The sequence below is a fragment of the Procambarus clarkii genome, chromosome 14 (genome assembly GCF_040958095.1).
Source record: "Procambarus clarkii isolate CNS0578487 chromosome 14, FALCON_Pclarkii_2.0, whole genome shotgun sequence".
Classification (NCBI taxonomy): Eukaryota; Metazoa; Arthropoda; class Malacostraca; order Decapoda; family Cambaridae; genus Procambarus; species Procambarus clarkii.
In genome coordinates this window covers 7769487-7788152 of record NC_091163.1, presented here as the reverse complement: position 1 = coordinate 7788152, position 18666 = coordinate 7769487, and positions in this window count along the sequence as shown.

The following is an 18666-nucleotide window of genomic DNA, read 5'->3' as shown; positions in this document are numbered from 1 at the left end:
TCAAAGATTGAGAAAAGATGGACACGTTCGTAAGTACTTGTGTAACTGCTTCGTGAATCTGGCCCCAGGTTCGTAAGTGCTTGCGTAACTACTTCGTGAATCTGCCCCCCCCCCCCTTCCTGGCTCCCATATAGCTGACTGTACCCGTCTACCTTTTGTCTGGGAGAGGGGAAGGTAAGTCAGGTGTTTACTATGAAGGTTACTCGCGATTGCCACCAGATGGGAGCACTAGTTCACCGTCATCATCTCTGAAAAGAACTTGGCTTGAAAAACTTTATTTCACAATGAAATCACACAAAAATGTCATGTATATTTGAATAAAATATTGTCATGTGATGGGGAGTCTAGAGATACGAGTTCGATCCTAATGTAGAACCTCAATATTTTTAAAAAATTAGATTTTTTCACAAAGATGGTGTTGATAACAAATTGGCCACATTTGGACGACCACTGCAGAAATCGGCTATCTAACCATCCCATGTTTCCTGCTTGATTGATAATCTTAATTGGCAGGCGACCACACACTAGAAAGTGAAGGGACGATGATGTTTCGATCCGTCCTGGACCATTTTCATGTCGATGATCGACTTGAGAATGGTCCAGGACGGACGGAAACGTCGTCGTCCCTTCACTTTCTAGTGTGTGGTCTGGTCAACTTATATTGTGGGAACCGACCTGTGAGATTTATATTTATTTAATTTATATGAATTTATATTTACGTTAATTTATATACTTCGATAGCAATTTGTATAATGATAAGTGGACTGTATTTCTGCAATAATCTCTTAATCTCACAAATCGATCCTCTACACATTAGGGGGGGTTTATATTTATATATATGCAGCCAATCAAACTACTGTATTAACTACATACATTGAAAAGGTTCCTTATCTTATAGTACAGCAGGTTAGTCCACCAGGTATAACTAGGGTGTAGACACCAAATTATCCTCTTTGAGGTAGCTTCCATATCACCCAGTAACTGGTGCACAATCTTGCATCCTCGTCTTGACCTGTCAAAAGTGCGCTAGCTGTGAAGCCAGATACCTATATATGACAAGTATATCAGAGAAAACAGTACATGGAACATGAAGACCTGGCTTAATTACCTTTAGTTTGAGGCGATTTCGCGTTCTAACCGGGTCACCCTATATAATGACATTAATGGCCACTAATGATAGATAATGGGTTTCGGAAAGAACACTTAACTTGATTTGTTGACAGCGTGTTGACAGATGGTACACCTTTGGTATCCATAACACTACGTCCAAGTAAAATTAACAGGAGCCGAATTTGCTCCCGTGTGAGCCTCTGGTCTCTATATAAACAACAATGGCTGCCCTCCTTCCTCCACTCTGACGCCTGGCTTACATTGTCCAGATTTCAGAACGTGATAGAAGGGTCACATTTACTCTACTTTAATATTGATAATTAAGTTAATTTATATAAGATGTTTTTATGATGGTAAAGTCCAAAGACTAATGTATTTAAGAACAATTCCCAGCAGAATAGCTGGTGAATTATAATAGTATGTGGTGATGATATCCCGTTTTCTATAGACGGTAATTCCACTACAAGTTACGTTTTCTATGGGTAACTTGTTGGTAATACAGCTATTATCTGTATGATTATTAAATGGTGTCGGATTTTCCGACATAATTCCCCAGGGGGCTGCTCACGGGTCGAAGTCCTGTTTAGAACAGACGAACACCGATACTCCTCCTTCGAATTATTACATTAATTTGATGTTAGTAGTTAGTAATCACACATTTGTGTGTCTGTTCGTACAGGACGGATGTCCCGTACTAGAGTTGCAGGGGTTAGAAGTCTAATGCGATTTCATTTCCCTGTCAACTCTTGAAAGGCTAATATTCAAGCCTAATTACATATTATTTAACCCAGAAGACTGGATGTGATCAAGTACTACAGTCAAGTATGATTCAGGGACTGCAGTGAGATCAGTGACATTAGATATAACTTGAAGTTTGTTCAAGTAACTGGTCACTGATATATAAACACTGAGGCCCATGGAATACATCTTGATTAAATAATAAATGTATCAAATCAGTCATCAGATTTATTGGGGTTTTAATTTAGTTAATTGATTCAGAAGATTGAATAGCTCATCATTAAAGTAAAGTATGGTTCTGAGACTGCAGGGGGTTCAGTGACATTGGTCGCAGTGACTTGTAGCTGTTTTAGGCTACTGTTCACTGATTTGCCACTGAGGCCTCATGAACTCATCTTCAGCTTTAAATGATGATACTAACATCAACCTCTGTTACTATAGTCAGCTGTAATCTCCTTAGTATAATGCTACTGGAGAAATATAATCAGCTGACAAATTTAGATTTCTACTGGTATTGCTTATCTGCAGGCATAGGTCTCCTCAGGCTTGATACTGGGCCTGAGAGTAATTTACCTCCTGCAGAGTTTAACATGGTTATACCCTGATATTTAGTAGGGCTACCGATGAATCGATGACAATAGTCTGTCCCAACAAGGAGACCGAAGTCAGTGAGGTGATCAGACTTAATATTATCTGCCAATTTTATTCCTCTATTTCTCAGGAATTTGGCTGTTGCTCTCAGACCTTGAACTTGTAGGTCTACTGGTATTTTGTCCACCACAATGGCTTGTACTCGACAGACGTACCTGCCTAAACGTACTGATGGTTGTACCACCTGGTAGACTTGAGGTCCTGCATCTGTTACAAACCCTGAGATGTTGAATGACATCTGGGCTACAGGCCTTAATTGTAGTTCATCTGCCAACTTTTTAGTGATATATGTTCTCTGGGAACCTTGGTCAAACAACCCACGGGTATGGACCTTGGCCCTCTTATTCAGGATGGTAATTTGGGCAGTAGGCAAAGTCGTATTACCTTTAGACTTTGCCGATTGGACACTCTTTGTTTGTTGCACCTTGCAGTACTGTACTGAGGTGGGAATGCTATCTTCCACCTTGGGGTTTGGAGACGTTGTTTTGGTGTCTCTGCACAATGCTGCATGGTGCTGACCTTTGTTACACCTATTACAGGTGTGTAATTGGGTCTCACAGTCGTTGATGTTATGTTTCCTGAGGCACCTCGTGCAATGTTGCAAATCTTTGAGTCGCTCAACACGGGCGTCACTATCAGGAAAATTAGGGCAGTGGTACATTGAATGTTTCTCATTGCAGAACAAACATGTTCCATAGCTTCCAGTACCCTTTGTTGTCACGTTCTTGGGTGACACAGTAACTATAGGCTTGGAGGGTCCAACTGCATATACGCCCACACTGCCACTGTTCCACTTTGGTGTTGAATTATATTGTCTAGATTGATTTGGAGTACCTTTGGTACTCTGTAATTTACTATTATTGGTTTCTGAGGGTTTACTTGGTGGTTTTAATTTGTCATGTGTTCGTAATTGATGAACTACTGACTTTAAACCTTCAGATATTTCATTCATGGATAAGATGCTTTTATTGTAATGAGCACTCATTTGTCTCAATATGTCCCTAAGTATTTTCTCCTGGACAATTATTTTCAAGACCCACTCAGCCCCGTTTGTATCTGCTGTCAGGCTGAGGGCATTGATCAATGATTCTACCTCCAGCTTGAAGACTTGGAGTGAATCAGCTGAAGCCTCCGGTGGGGGTAAATGCAACAGCTCATGAACTAAATGTGATGTTCTTACTTCTGGATCAGCATAATTATCCTTGAGGAGTTTTACTGCCAGATCATAGCCGTCATTAGTTAATCTCAGATGGGATACTACTGTTTTAGCCTCACCTGATAATTGGCCTTGCAAATAAGAGAATTTACTACTCTTTGGTAAAGATTGTTTTGAGTCTACAAGGTCAACGAATTTGTTCCAAAATTCATCCCAATCTTCCTCATCTTTTCCTGAGAAAGTGGGTAAATTAATTGGAGGGAGTCGAACTTCTGCTTGACTCGTATTAGATGCAACTGTTGTTGTTGTTGTTGTTGCCTTGTTCTGGGCAATTAATTTGACATAAGGCTGTAACGTGGCCTGAGTGTGATCTTCATAATTCGCAAGATCAACCATAATGTCGTCTATTTCTGTTTCTGATAAATTGGTGTTGGCAAGTTCAGCCACATATGTTGCTATTTGACATTTGATTTGCTCAAATTTACCTGCAGCTGCTTGATAATAGCTTTCCAGGTCAGCATAATCAACTGTTGATTGTTGTGACAAATCTTCACATTTCTTGATCTGTCTTGTTAAGTGGCCTTTAAGACCTGCAAGGGTTCTTTTCATTCTCCCTGCATTATCCATACTGGCTAGTTGGTGAAGCCTTGTGGGACTTGTACTTGGGCTGCTCATAATACTGAACAAGCTCTAATGGTAGCCTAGGGTAAATTCTGCACTCACTAGGCAATAATCCTACCTCTACTAGAGGTTAGCACTTAAAATTAATACACATTATATATATACAATCATACACACTAATGATTTGAGTGATAAACCAGTGTCACTGGAAGTACCTTTAGGTTAGCTCTTCTATATCACCCTAGGATGGTAGAGACACTAATTAATCACTCAAAGGTGTAATGATCATAAGTAATTTATTATATATACAACTCAACTCGAGTTGATAAAAATTACACCCAAAATAGGGTCTGGACCATTCATTAATGGTGTTAGGTTGTTCAATATAGTACAACTGACTATTGTAATAATGGGACTAGGATGAACAATAATAGTTCAACTAGTCAATGGTTAATATCCTACCCTGTTGTGGGTTGGCACTTAGTAAATATTATACTGTGATCACTAGTGCAATATATATTAAATAATTCTCTATTTTGGAGAAATAATGTACACAATTATTGATAATAGCCTCTTAATTACCTCTATGAAACTTCTAATATTATCTAGAAGTATTAAATATTATTAGTGACCTCGCGAAATAAACTCCACAAAATTCGTAGATAATCTCTCGCGAAATGTAACACCACGAAATCCGTGAACAATCTCGCGACACAGTCACTAGTTTGGCTGGCTTCAATATTAGCGCTGTCATTTCACGAAATAACACGCCACCAAATATGTGTGGGTGTGCATGAAACCGCTGACGAAGCTGAACTCGGCTGAGGGAGGCTCCTGAGCTCCCTCGAGGCTACGCTGCCGTCTTGACTGGCTTTGTTTAAATAACACTGCACTAGTATATTTAATGAATCCACTGGTTAACTGGTTCATCCGGTACTAAGATGACCAAATGTGGGTTCAAAGGACCAAATATTCCGGTTCCGAAGGACCAAATAATGTGGGAACCGACCTGTGAGATTTATATTTATTTAATTTATATGAATTTATATTTACGTTAATTTATATACTTCGATAGCAATTTGTATAATGATAAGTGGACTGTATTTCTGCAATAATCTCTTAATCTCACAAATCGATCCTCTACACATTAGGGGGGGTTTATATTTATATATATGCAGCCAATCAAACTACTGTATTAACTACATACATTGAAAAGGTTCCTTATCTTATAGTACAGCAGGTTAGTCCACCAGGTATAACTAGGGTGTAGACACCAAATTATCCTCTTTGAGGTAGCTTCCATATCACCCAGTAACTGGTGCACAATCTTGCATCCTCGTCTTGACCTGTCAAAAGTGCGCTAGCTGTGAAGCCAGATACCTATATATGACAAGTATATCAGAGAAAACAGTACATGGAACATGAAGACCTGGCTTAATTACCTTTAGTTTGAGGCGATTTCGCGTTCTAACCGGGTCACCCTATATAATGACATTAATGGCCACTAATGATAGATAATGGGTTTCGGAAAGAACACTTAACTTGATTTGTTGACAGCGTGTTGACAGATGGTACACCTTTGGTATCCATAACACTACGTCCAAGTAAAATTAACAGGAGCCGAATTTGCTCCCGTGTGAGCCTCTGGTCTCTATATAAACAACAATGGCTGCCCTCCTTCCTCCACTCTGACGCCTGGCTTACATTGTCCAGATTTCAGAACGTGATAGAAGGGTCACATTTACTCTACTTTAATATTGATAATTAAGTTAATTTATATAAGATGTTTTTATGATGGTAAAGTCCAAAGACTAATGTATTTAAGAACAATTCCCAGCAGAATAGCTGGTGAATTATAATAGTATGTGGTGATGATATCCCGTTTTCTATAGACGGTAATTCCACTACAAGTTACGTTTTCTATGGGTAACGTTGGTAATACAGCTATTATCTGTATGATTATTAAATGGTGTCGGATTTTCCGACATATATATGTTCCTGCTTGTATGTGTTCAAGGTGATGTTTTTCGAGGTCAATACGCTGGCGGGTTAAGGCCAAGCCAGCCGTCAAAATGTTGCCACATGAATAGGTCATCTCACACGACAACAACTACAGTCTCATGTGAGTAACTCACATATATCCTGGACACGTGTCACAAGCAGCTGTCCTCAACACTGCGAGTCAATGGGAAGACCTGCCGGCTACTCTGAACCCTGCCTCATGCGAAGCGACGTGAATGAAACGTTTAAGGGAATAGAGGAAAAGAGGGAAGAAAAGAGGGAAGTACCCAGGATGGACGCCCCAGCTGGGAGCATTCTTGCTCATGGCTGGTTTTTTGTGGCTTTGAGGAAAATAAATATTTCCTGTGACTTTACATAGTTGCAGGAGGCAGACTTCTCAAGGGTCACATTTGATCTACTTTCTGTGACTCCTTGGAAATCGTCTCGAGCTGTGTTTTATAACTGAGTGATTGTACCTTAAGTTTCACATTGTATATGTCTTGCCCTCGTCTTAGACGGTAGCCTGTACTTGGCTTTATCGAAGCTCCCTCCTACCTACGAACAAGGTTAAGTACTGGCCTTTTCCCAGGATGCAACCCACAACAGTTGTCTAACTCTCGAGTATCTTATTTATTTATTTATTTAATTATATACAAGAAGGTACATTGGGTTTATGAGAGTACAGAACATTGAAGTTATACAATCTTGTAAAGCCAGTAGCGCGAATAAGGCGTTTCGGGCAGGTCCTTAACCTAACAAATAATTTTAAGAAGATAATTTCTAGCAAAATTTGAAAATATTTACAGGTGCATTGTAAGAAAGTATAAAAAATATATTGTAACAAAGTATAAAGATGCATTGTAAGAAGATATAAAAAATACATTATATAAGAAATTTAACAGCATTGATAGGTACATTAGAGTCAATTTAAGGGTTATCCCATTATCCCCTTTTTGTACTTAAGACTTGCAACGTCACCAATGTTATCAATTTATATTGTAGTTATTATGTTCAACTCGAATTCTGCTACAATGTACCTTTTTTCATACTGTTTACTTTTGTTAATTAGATTAAGGACCTGCCCGAAACGCCTTATGCGTGCTAATGGCTTTGCAAGCATTTAATGCTCAAGCACCAATGTTATGTACTCTCACTACCCAATGTACCTTGTATATAAATAAATAAATATAAGATACGTGTGTGTGTGTGCGTTTGTTTATTTTCCCTTATTCACTATCATTAAATCAACGCTGTCTGTGACATTTACATACCACAGAGTCTATCACAGATTAAGAAAGTCATTAGAAACAGAGCAATGCAAAAGATGTACTGTGACCACAACACAGCAGTTGCAACATTAGGATCTGCGGGTTGGTACAAGAATTCAACCAACTACGAACCACTTAGTTGGATGAAAGGGAGCAGTAGAGCAACAGAAGTACACTTACATCGCATCAGGCTTAGATACCCATGTGCATGGGAAATAGGCTTACAGGTTCCGGAAGATGAGAGGAAATGTCTGCACTGTGGAGAAATGCCCGACAGACCACTGACCATTATCTTACACAGTGCACAGTTACAAACCCATTAAGATTTCAACTTAGATTCAACAGAGCAGAAGAAGTTGTTAAACACATATGACATAATCTTACTGAAGCGACCATACGAGTCATAAATACTCATACTCCGCCCAAGTAAAACAGAAACAAGCAACATTTAGTGGGCCAGCCAGAGGCTTAGGGCCCGCGCAGGAATATCCCTGAAAAAAAAAACGCTCTTTGTGCTAGATGGAAAGTGCTATATTTTATTGTTGTTAAACATTTTGGTCCCTGAGGCCATTTTGGGCCTCTATAACCCTTTCCACCACCGCCCACAGGATGGTTATGGGGTGCATAAACTGAGTGTCCAATATTTATATTCATACAGAAAATCTATACGTAGATGACTCCAGCAGATGGGTGGAAGTACACGTTGTAAAGTTGTACTTGACCATCTGTGGGAGAAGATACAGGACATGAGAACATGTCTTATATCATGTCTTCACACGCCTTCACATGGCGTGTGAAGGCGTGTGTTATCCTGGTCTCACTGACTTCCTCTCAGCTCACTCGAGTCAACAGGATATATATTGTGATCAACAGGAACTTTCTCCCATATAATTCATGTGTGTGTCGCACTGATTTTGTTCATCTTAACTATCGGACATTTTAAGATGTTCAGGCAGCCATTGTGTATGTTCGACTAGTAAATAGTTGTGTGCATTGTTTATTGGTATAATTATACGTGTTGGATACAGTACGAGCAGGGAGGTGATTGGTTCATCCTGCATCCAAATTGTACAGCGTCCTATATATATATGTAGTCTGTCCTGAATATGTATAGTTTTTGCTTATGTTAAGTTGGCTTTAGTTATCCAGACAACACCTGCATTAGTTCCTTGAAAGCATTTTTGATGTGTGTTTTAAAGTTTTTGTGACGACTGTTCGGGTTCTAAGGCCGGGATGACTGTGTACCGAGACGACTGTGTACCGGGGCGACTGAGTACCGGGACGACTATGAACCGAGACGACTGTGTACCGGCTCGACTGTGTTCCAGGACGACTGTGTACCGGGAACGACTGTGTACTGGGACGACTGCGTACCAGCACGACTGTGTACCGGGAACGACTGTGTACCGGGACGACTTACAGTGAAACAAGACGTGTCGCTGTTATTATTTACGGTGTGTTGTCCCTCGTAGTGGGCTAGGGTTATGATACTGCTTGTATACTGGTTTTTCCATTGCCGGGGATATCTCTGGTTTATGGAGGTCGCTATAGGGCCTAGGCCAACCACTGACTTTCCCCAGGAAGTGACCTACACTATACTTGTACAAATACCGGAAAACTTCGACGTGAACAGGTGAAAGGATGGATCCAAGCATGGAGATCTCACCTTGAAAAGAACGTATCTGCCTCGGAGAAAGCTCAACACAGAGCTGCAAATATCATTCCAGAACTAAGTTGACTCTCATACCAGGAACGGTTGAGGGCTTCAGGGCTATAACACTACAAATCAGACATGATGGGGCTGATATCATCAAAACCTTTAAAATGCTGAACAAATTAAAGTTAAACACGCACAAGTGGCAACAGCTTCAAGCTCATCAAGCCATAATGTTGGACAGTCAACAAGAGATGCCTTTTCACCGACAGGGTTATAAACCCATAGAACCGCCTACCCGCTGAAACTGTTAATGCATTACTTCAGTTCAAAATCCAGTTAGAATTTTTTTTAGGAACAATAGGGTGGACCTTTGACAAGCCGCCTGTTTGCTGTCCCCTGTCGAGGTCACCAGATTATGACCCTCGGATAAATTCAGGTAAAAAGTATGCCTTGGTCGTGAAACTAGTTCAGTACTAAAACTCTCAGTGTATATATATACCGGGAACCGTGCTACACTTTTTGGTTTACATATTTTGATTGTAACTGTCATACGGTTGTCGATTTTAGTTTCTTTATAGACACGCGTCGAAGCTAAAGATTTTATTTAAGTTAATCATAGAGAGTATTTAATTTTCTTTGAAAACAATTTGTAGAAAACGTTAGTGTTTTTAGCAATAACCATTCTATACTTTACCTTATAGCTAATTTAATAATAATTCATTGTCAGGGGACAAAAAGCCAGTGTATATGATATATATACACTGTGGGCAGTGGGTATACAGACAGTGCAGGGCTTCACTTTACCATCACATAGTCTTAGTAACAATAGGAAGGAATTATGAAGGAACTACCGAAATTAGCTCGATGTTATTAGAGCGGGTTTGGAGTGGTTTAAGCCGGGATAGTCCCAGAAACTGTTCATATATAATGGTATATAATGGTGAGGGTGTACAAATTCCCATAACTTCATGGCATTAGTTATGAGTGCTGCTTCTAATTGTCTTGTAGTCATTCTGATTTTGTGATATAAATTGTGACTACGTCTTACCTCTCCAATGGTAAACTTGGCTTTGTTTCTCAATATATCATCTTTAAATTGTAAGATAAATGTCACTCACTCTATGTCTAAAATGTAAGATTGATTTTTATTGTTATGCACTTGGTACCGGATTCATCAAACAGTATACGCAACTGCTGACGAACATTACCTTTAGGTTACCTGGAGGTGATTTCGGGGCTTGGCGTCCCCGCGGCCCGGTCTTCGGCCAGGCCTCCACCGGGGATCGAATCCGAAACCACAGGACTACGAATCCCGAGCGCTGTCTACTCAGCTGTCAGGCCCCATGTTGTTACAAATAAAGTTTGTGACTGATGTTAACAAAGTCTACGTACTACGTTATTATTGTGACTCTTATGTAATCAATGTACTGAGGTTTTATGTAATAAAGTTTCCCAATTATAAATGTTAAATCATTTATGAATATAGATCTGATTTGGTTTGACTAACGACTGACACCTTCACGGGGCTATTCATGCCCGTGCCACCTACTAGGTGGCTTAATCTTCATCAATCAATTGACTGACAGCTGAATAACCAGCTGGCAACTGTCTAGGCTGTTGTGGTCAGCAGCTGAGAGTCCTGCTGACCACTCTGGTCGGCCTCACCGTTCCTGTACATCATTGTCTTGACTCTTGTGTTCCGTCCGCTACGGTGTCATGGTAAGCACACTGTAGTTCCAGGCTCCTCCTGCATGCAAACTATGCTAAGAGGTGCTCCTCGATGGCTGTCTTCATATCTATTACTTCTTGTTGAATCGTTGGAGTTGTACTCGAGATTTGTGGCTGCACTTAACTTCGATCGCACCTGGCGGCTTCCATATAAGCATCAGTCATGCAACAGGTCTTCAGAGCACCGCTCCTGTGCCAGGTAAGTCCACTACGGGCTCACCATAGCCCGTGCTACTTGGAACTTTGTTTTTCCGAGCAGCTGAATCTAAACAACAACAACAACAGCGTCTGAGGATAAGTTTATAACGAGGCAGCAGCCTTGAAACGAAGCCTGTTGTTGAAACGCTCTTATATATTTGTTTAATTTTAATATTTTTTATATTATTTAATTTAATAATATTAATATTTATTATTAAATATTTATTAATATTAATATTTTATTTATCTATTATATATCTGTTTAATTTAATATTTTAATACGATTTCTAAATCAGTGTCGTGGAAATCACATTGTTTGGAAAATGTGGTTAATTTCGGGCCTGAATCATTAACTAATGGAATGTGCAGTTAATGCGTTGAGAGAATGAATATTTTCACCTATGAACGCCATAAGCAGTAAACCTGAGACGATAAAACGTCATTCCTTCAGGTGAGGACATGACACCTGCCCAGGTGTCTCGACACACTGGGGGTCCAGCGGTGATTTATAGTATAATGAGCACCTGTGGCTCTGGTTTAATGGTTTGTCTGTGTTTCGTGTGTCATTAGCGTAATTGAGGCGGTGGTGGTGGTCCCCCTCCCTAAAGCAGTGTTAAGCTGCTGACCTTAGCGCTTAGCGTCCTCGGTCCGCCGCTCGCTGTAAGCTGGTAATTCCACGGTCTTATCGCCTCGCTTGCCTTCTCACTAATTTCTTACGGATTGTTTTATTTCGTTTTATTAAAGAGCTGGGTGGGGAGCGACTGGTGGTGGGGGGGGGGAGGGTATCGTTACATAGACCACCAGTTTGTACACAGGACATGTGCTGTAATTGGCTGCACTGTACTTCGGTGTGTTGTATTTTACAGTAGTAGGCTCTCTATAGGTGCATTGTCTCTGTGGTAGGTATAGAGTACCTGCCACTTGTCACTCTGACAAGATATGACGGTAGTTCAGGCTTCTTCATTAGGTCTAATGAAACACAAGAGGCAGCTGTCTCCCATATGACGGCACAGTACGGCAGTCAGGTCAAGCTCGTGTTGGTTGGGAGCAACAAGTATCGTTATGAGATAATCTCCCATGGTATGACCTGCTGGGTATTGATCTTTCCCCCCCCCCACAGTAACCCCAGACACTCCCCTCTACCCCTCTCAACTCCCACATTGTCAAATGCCTCACAATTATCACTTGGGTAAATTCACTATCATTTTTTCCGACTGCTTGCTCTTTTTTTGCTCTTTGTAACTGATGTCCGGTAATTACTGGAGGTATGTGGGAAGGGTCGTGGTGTAATGAATGTTACCTGCGTGGTAGTGGGCTGTTCTTGGCACCTGAGACGCCAGGAAGAGGGACAGGGAAAGAAATGGAAGAGACGGGAGAGGGAAGGAACCCGGGTACAGGCGGGTAACCTGTCTAGTATTCTATACAGCATAATGTTCAAAACTAAACATTTGCAGAGATTGTAACAATTGTTGATATCTAAAGGCAAGCATAATAGTGGTTTGGTGAACGGTGTTGCAACAATTCATACACTTGGAAGTATGGTTGTATGGCTGATTGCTAATGGTGTATTTTTAAGTGTGAGAGAGTACCAGTCCCTGGTATTGTTGTTGTTGTTGTTATAAATTCACCTACTCGGAACAAGTTCCAAGTAGCACGGGCTATGATGAGCCCGTAATGGACTTACCTGGCACAGGAGCGGTGCTGCCTGGTATTGTCTTGAGGCTATAGGTCCCACCACGATGAGGTGATAGGAAGGGTAAGGATGGGAGACCAACTGAGGAATGCATGAAACAGAGACCAGCTGAGGGAGGCATGCCAGGATAACAGGTGTGGTAAGTGCTTCGCTGACGGCAGGTGTGGGAGGCACTCTTGACAGGCACTCGTAAAAGTCGTAACCAATTCATATCGTGCAGAATAAAAGACATAAAATCCCCTCCGAGCTACGTAGGAGTCTTTTCTTTGTTACATATGTTGTCTATTGAAAATACTTGTAGTAAAAACTTTTATATTTCTCTAACACATATTTAAAACATTTTTAGTTTTCAAAAACACCAGGAAACTTAGTTTTTTAGTTATCTACAAAATGTGTGAAAATGTCTACACGGGAATTTGCGAGGCTACTTATAAGTTCTAATATAGAATAATGGTGTCGTAAATTACAGGTAAGTGGTGTGTATAGTGACACGAATTTTGAGCTGTGTGTTTCGGGCAATGAATTGGGCCTCTCTGGGAAACGATGCAGTAGTTGTATCGCTTTACAAATTGGACTACATAACGTGAACGGGAAAGGGGAATGAGGAACAATAGCATTGACAACAATAGCAGCAGCAGCAACAAAAACAGTGGCAACAATAGCAGCAACAAAAACAGAGGCGACAAAAGCAGCAGCAGGTGGAAATGGTAAATGCGAGGTTCTCGTTGTGTTTGTAATGGTGAATGTCTCCGTGTATCACTTAAGACTGAGCAGCAAGTCGTGGCACACCCGCTGTGAATTGATAGTTATTGTCATATGATTTAAATGATTCCAAATTGTCTTGCTAGAGGTCGAAGTTAAAGCTTGTGTCAGCCAGATGTGGCAGCGCTGATGTTGATGTCCGCCTCCATAATATCTTTTGCAGCGTAAATCAATTGCATTTTTCCTCTGAGGTGAGGGTGCGAAGTTCCCCTGAATTCACCTGGCGGACCCTGTCAGGCGTTAGACAATCTTTGGCTAATTTGACTTCAGACAGATAATTATCTATCGGAACAATGTCCATTGACTAGCAGTTAGATAGGCTCCTGATAGCTAGATATCTTATAGATGTCCACAGTTAGATAGGCTTCCAACAACTCGGATTGAAGAGTGTGATGACCAAACCCAACCTGTCCTCACACTAGGCTGGTTAAAGCAGCGGTCGTCCTCCCCAGACGCATTCATCAATTTTAACATACTGTGTATTAAAAATTGGCTTGTTATCATATATAAATTATTATTATACACAAAAATTCTATATGTAGTTAGGGGTAGGTGTTAGGTGTTTAGGTTCTGTTGGCGAGTATTTGTATTTGCAAGCCTTTCTCAGACCAAGTCCATTCCATCCAGCGGTCGACCCCAAAGACTCATTCATCTATTTTAACATTCAGTTTATCCAAAACAGCTTTTCTCAAATATAAATTAATATTATTATATATTAGCATATTGTGTATATATATAGGCATAGGTTAGATTAGGTATCTAGTTTCTGTTGGCGATTATTTGTATTTGTAGTACGTGGGTGAAGCATTTACAGCGTTGTGGTTCGAACACAAGTCGTCAGCGAAGCACTTGTTCCGGAAGTGTTCGGACGTCATATATTAATAATAACATTAATTTATATGTGAGTACAAACCAATTTATTAATACGCGGTTGTTAAAATTGATGAATGCGTTAGGGGAGGACGGCCGCTGCTTTAAACAGCCTAGTGTGAGGACGGGTTGAATCGTGTATGAGTGTGTCGTATCATGTCATGTTTAAAGTCGTAGTAAGTCTTGAGTTTCCCTTGCATTAATTTTCCTTGTTCCGCGTAAATGGTTGTGTGTTCTTTTGATTTTAATAAATTCCAGAAATAATCTAATCCCTTCCCAGTGTGTTGCGAGAAGAGGGCGCCACAGTGGCCCGTTAGTGGCGTGTAGCGGCAATTAGCGTGACCAGAAGGTGGAATCTTGTGAAAAAAGAGGTAAATAACGAGGTTATGCTAGGTGACTCCTGGTCGATACCTTACACATGTGGCCATCAGGGCAAGCCTAGGCTGGCGGCGCCTCGTTCTCCCAGTTGTAGAGAAATAAAAGGCGCTCAGTTGGTGAATGAAATAGAAATGGTGCTCGGTTATCAAGGGAATGTAATAGATTGGTAGTCAGTGTGTGTAGAGGATGATGTGTTATGAAGTAATTACACGACAGGTGAGTGTGCAGGGGTCAGATTCACGAAGCAGTTAAGCAAGCATTTGCGAACCTGTACATCTTTTTCTCAATCTTCGGCGGCTTTGTTTACAATTATTAAACAGTTAATGAGCTCCGAAGCACCAGGAGGCTGTTTATAACAATAACAACAGTAATTAGGCAGTTTTCATGCTTGTAAACTGTTTAATAAAAGTAACCAAAGCCGTCAAAGATTAAGGAAAGATGTATACGTTCGTAAGTACTTGCGTAACTGCTTCGTGAATCTGACCCTTGATGCGCATCAGGCAATGTAAAGGAGGCAGTAGTTATACATTAATTTATTTGTGCTTGCATAGTAGATATTGTTAGCTCTTGAGACCCGCCTTTCTTACTTTCGGTTGTCTAATGCACTGTACTGTTGGGCAGTCTGTATGGGCTGCCATTTTATATATATATTATATATATTTTTTTAATATTGGTACCACCACTGCTGCAATTGTAGGGGTCCATAGCCACAGCGAAGAGAATAAAGGGTATTCAAAGACTTTGCAGACTGAGTTCCTGCTACCCCTACTTTTTATTTTATGCTGTCTAATATATCTTCTAGAATATCCTTACAAACAGGATTTTCTTAATTAAATATTTTTTTCGTGGAATATATATCGTGGAATGATTAAGTTTTTTTATAGAATAAATGTATATCCTTTATATACATGATAGGACAGATAGGTACTTTTTTAATCAAAACTAACTTAGATATCTGATTTAACCTTAATTGGCGATTTTTCTTGCTGCCGCCTAGCGGGTAAAACTAGGCTACCGGAGTTAGAACTTGTATCGAAATTTAATATTTGAAAAAAATCAAAATCGCTCTGGCTATTAAGCAAAACAGGCCTTGCATACCAAACCAAGTAGCGCAGACCCCTACACCAACTGGAGACCCTGGTATTAATTACATACACCTCACTTGGAGTACAAGGAATGTACTAGAAAAGTGTACCGCGCTTCTTTGGTACATTCACTGGCAGCTTACTTTAGTTCTGCCCACAGCACCGCTCCTGTGCCAGGTAAGTCCAGTACGGGCTCACCATAGCCCGTGCTACTTGCCCCGCTCCTGTGCCAGGTAAGTCCACTACGGGCTCACCATAGCCCGTGCTACTTGCCCCGCTCCTGTGCCAGATAAGTCCACTACGGGCTCACCATAGCCCGTGCTACTTGGAACTTGTTCCGAGTAGCTGAATCTATAACAACATTTAGTTCTGGACAATGTTCAGGACTATGGTATATTTGCTGGTCGTTAGTAAGATATTATGTTGGCCTTAAAAAGTTTTCCGAGTGTGTTAGATCTTAAACATGCTACCAAATAGCTCTTAACAGTGTGGCAGTGATGTACACCACACCCCATGATATAGACATGATGCGTATGTACCGTATGCTAATTGTCATGTATTTCCTAACTAGACCAAGAGCTCACGTCAGACACGCGCACTGGCAGTAAACAGAGCCACCCAACCTTCGTATCAAGCAATCTCGAGAACAAAACATAACTTGCATGCTTTGCAGCACTGTTTTTATCCTCGGCGATTACACGCTACGAAGATCCTGACACACTGCTTGTGACGACGTTAATCTCTTGGACACAAAGGCGAGCCACGGATCGCAAGGAACCATAAATCCTATTACGAAACTTCTTGTGTAGTGTTGACCAGACCACACACTAGAAGGTGAAGAGACGACGACATTTCGGTCCGTCCTGGACCATTCTCACCAACTTGAGAATGGTCCAGGACGAACCGAAACGTCGTCGTCCCTTCACTTTCTAGTGTGTGGTCTGGTCAACATACTTCAGCCACGTTATTGTGACTCATCGTCTGCTTGTGTAGTGTTAGTGTTACAGAAGAGCCAAGGGCGTCTTTACTGCAAGTAGCAAGGACAACATTTGGAAAAAACATCAAACCCGCCCTCTTACAAATTACTTTGCTTTTCACTTGTGTGCGCTACGGCCAAATATTCAGAGATGGTAAATCGTGCCTCACAGGTTTAACAGAATTCTGTGACCAAGTAACAAAAAATAGGCGAGAAAGAGAAGGGTGGGCAAACTGCATTTTCTTGGACTGTCGGGAACACGAACAAGGGGACACAGGTAGAAACTTAGTACCCACATGAGCCACAGAGACATTAGAAAGAACTTTTTTCAGTGTCAGAGTAGTTAACAAATAGAATGCATTAGGCAGTGATGTGGTGGAGGCTGACTCCATACACAGTTTCAAGTGTAGATATGATAGAGCCCAGTAGGCTCAGGAACCTGTACACCAATTGATTGACAGTTGAGAGGCGGGACCAAAGAGCCAGAGCTCAACCCCCGCAAGCACAACTAGGTGAGTACACACACACACACGTGTACCTGGATAAGATAGCAACATTGCCTCCACCCACCATCAGGAGCCCAAAGCTACTGCATTATACAGATGTCATGAGCGCTATCAACCCCCACCATCTCCACCACTCTCCCATTTCCATACTCTGATGATGGTGTCGTGTCCCGCTCTTCCCAAGTGTCATGGAGTGAAGCACCTGACACGGCGCTTAATGTTTGTCACCGGTCCCAGCGTCATCACGTGACTGTCACGTCATTAACACAACCTTCCCACGGGGCGTCGCCATTTTTGTTTAGGGATATTCCCTAAATAGCCTCCGCCTCTGTCTGGCCCAGTAAGTTATTCATTTCTGTCTTACTCAGGCGGTGGACGAGTATTTAACCCGTATCTTGGCTTCATAAAGGTTATATAAAATGTGTTTATCAACTTCTTCTGCCCTGTTAGAGCGCTCTTGAAATCTTAATTGGTTTGTAAATCTGGACTGTGTTAGATAATGTTCCAGTGGTTCGTCAGGCATATCTCCACAATGCTCACATCTCTCTCTTTTTCTGGAACCTGCAAGCTTGTGTTCCGTGCACAAGGGTATCCAAGCCTGATGCGATGTTTTTCTACTATTTTTCTATTGTTCCCTTTCATCAAAATAATTACTTCGTAGTTGGTTGAAATCTTGTACCAACCCGCAGATCCTGATGTTGCAGCTGCTGGATTATGGTTGCTGTACATCTTCTGCATTGCTCTATATATATTCTTTCAATCTGTGCTAGACTCTTATGGTATGGAAATGTTGATATGACTCGTGCCAGTAACATGACCTCCGTCCCCAGTGACCTCAGGAAATCCCCAGGAATCCGGATACCAGAAACACTGTAAATCCAGTAACTGCCATGAACATGCAGTTCTTAAATTAAATAGGTTTCTGAGGCTTCTACATTCCCCAGGCGAGGAAGTAGGAGGCAATTTTCACATCATTAATGTTCAAGCTGGCGGAATGAAACGAGTTCTCTGGATACTGAGATCGAAGTGCTATGTAAGGTTGAGGGTCCGTGGGTCTGGCCCGAGATTGTGACCGAAGTTGACGTGGATTTTGTGGCCTATGTCGCTAATGGCTTATTGGTATATCACTGTATTGTGCCATAGTTTGTTTTCGTCATTTGCTGTTGTTTAGAAGAGTGAGCAACAGCTGAAGTTATGCAGGCGACGAGTCACAATAACGTGGCTGAAGTATGTGGACCAGACCACTCACTAGATGGTGAAGGTTCGAC